General features: G+C 40.7%; 1 protein-coding gene across 1 annotated transcript in view; it reads right to left on the bottom strand.

The window, feature by feature from the left end:
- The window catches only part of LOC107691061 (PR domain zinc finger protein 16-like), a 132,349-nt gene that overhangs the window by 115,274 nt on the left and 14,778 nt on the right, over positions 1 to 2,297 (bottom strand). The gene's annotated exons all lie outside the window — the stretch shown is intronic.

The raw sequence follows: 2,297 nt of genomic DNA, 5'->3' as shown, positions 1-2,297 counted from the left end.
GAAGAGAAACAAGTTCATATTAAAATCAGTGACTTTTGATAGCAGGTTTTGGTATCCAGGCTAATCTAAGCAGAGTCTGAGACATCGTTGAGATCCTCTTCTGAATGATTACTGGGATATTTGCTGTCTAGGAAAATCAACTGAGATATTATTGAGATTCCATGTGCATTTTTCTTTCCTATGGGGAAGGTCATTTGCTTTGTACCACATAGGAGTATGAAGAGACTCAAAGCAGCTCATTATGAAGAGGGATGTGTTTTACTGACTAGCGTGGAAGAGCGCAACCAGGGGCAGCCAGCCATCTAAATCCTTTCTTTCTCCTTCCCCCTCTCCCTACCTCCCTCCCTCCCGTTCATCCCCGTCTTACGCTCTCCCAGGCCTGAAAGCAGCAGAAATTAGTTTTGAGGGAAACAAGTGCGATTGGGTCTGTATAGGTCAAGACGGACTTTGTTCCGTCTGAGGGTTTATCTAAACTACAGCAGTGTCAGACAATGGACCAGGGGTGGCTGACAGAAACCCAAGCTGTGAGGGCTAAATTACTGCACTGATAAGACTGAATCAGACGCTATGATGTCCAAGAGCTCAAGAGACACTGAAGAGGAGAGGAGAGACTCGCTCGATGCCACAGAGAAAGAAAGATAAAACTAGACAGAAAACAGCTATCTCAAAACCTGAGAAGCAGCCTTGCTGCCAACATAGGCATCAACTCTTATACTACACAAATTGGGCTCCTCGCATGAAGCAACTGAAAGATTCTGTAGCTTTTTTTAGCTTAGCATATTGTTAGCATGTTGCTAAGCTAAACTTTTTTTTTTTTTTTACATTATTAGAATGTTATTTAAAGGTTATAAAAACTTCTTGTTTGTCAAGTACAAATAACATTCCAAGAATTTTCTCTCAATGTTATGAGAACATTTATCAAATAAAGTTATGAGAACATTCCATAAACATTACTTAATGCTTCTATTTTATTTTATGTACCTAATTATGCTGCCTCCCTTTTGGTCTTTGCTCAGGAGGTGGCTTAGAAAGTTTTGAAGCACAGCTATTGCGTACAATGGACAAAGCTAATGTGAAAAGTTATGTCACTGTATGGGAAATTGCATGTGTATTTATGTAGACGTGTAAGGTTTCTGCAAGAATCTATGCTTGCTGATTTGTCAGGAATCTTTCATTGTATCTGCCAGGGTTTGTATCCTCCAGTGATCTAAGGATTGTAACGTGCAGTAGTCTGTGCCAGAGCAGCCTGACTGTAAGATAAATTTTAGCCTGAACCCAATGTAGGCTCCCAACAGACTCTTCTCCATCCTTCATTATGAACATGTATGCATTGAGATTTGACCTCAGTCATTTATTTTCAGCCCTCTCCATCAGAGGGTAGTACACTATGAGAACGCAAAAGGCCTTCGAAACAGCAGCATTGCTCATTTCACACCTTTCACACTGCTAGATGACTTTTCATATCTGCTCAGTGCTATTAAGCATGGTGTCTTTGACTTATTAAGCCATGTGCATATTAAGTGACTTTGCATCTTGTTCTATGAATGTGTGTGAATGCGTCGATACATTCAGCCCTGAGCCACGAGACGAAGCTTGAATTCAGGATGTTTAAAGGGTTAGATCACACAAAAATGAAAATTAGGCTGTGTTTTACTCATCCCCGAGGCATCCTAGGTGTATATGACTTTCTTCTTTCAGACGAATCCAGTCGGAGTTATATTAAAAATTGTCCTGGCTATTCCAAGCTCTATCATTGCAGTCAGCGGGTGTTGCAGTGCTTCAGTCCAAAAGAAGTGAAATAAAAAGCGCCCATCCATAAAACAAAGTGTCTCACACGGCTCCGGGGGGCGTGAAAAAAGGCCTCCTGGAGCGAATCGATGCGTTTTTCTAAGAAAAATAACCATATTTAAAACGTAATAATCACTTTAATGTAGCCAGAGCTGCTTCCGTGTAGGACTGTTGGCGCAAGCTACATTAAAATGATTATTACGTTTTGAATCTGGATATTTTTCTTACAAAAACGCATCGATTCACTACAGGTAGGTACTTTGTTCACCCCCCAGAGCCATGTGAGACACATTTTGTTTTATGGATGGGCGCGTTTTATTTCACTTCTTTTGGACTGAAACACTGCAACACCCGCTGACTACAATGATAGAGCTTGGAATAACCAGGACAATTTTTAATATAACTCCAACTGGACTCGTCTGAAAGAAGAAAGTCATATACACCTAGGATGCCTCGGAGGTGAGTGATACACAGCCTAATTTTCATTTTTGGGTGAACTAACCCTTTAA

This window comes from Sinocyclocheilus anshuiensis, unplaced genomic scaffold, assembly GCF_001515605.1.
Source record: "Sinocyclocheilus anshuiensis isolate Anshui unplaced genomic scaffold, SAMN03320099.WGS_v1.1 scaffold158, whole genome shotgun sequence".
NCBI lineage: Eukaryota > Metazoa > Chordata > Actinopteri > Cypriniformes > Cyprinidae > Sinocyclocheilus > Sinocyclocheilus anshuiensis.
The sequence above is the reverse complement of the archived record's forward strand: the minus strand, read 5'-3'. Positions and strand labels throughout refer to the sequence as shown.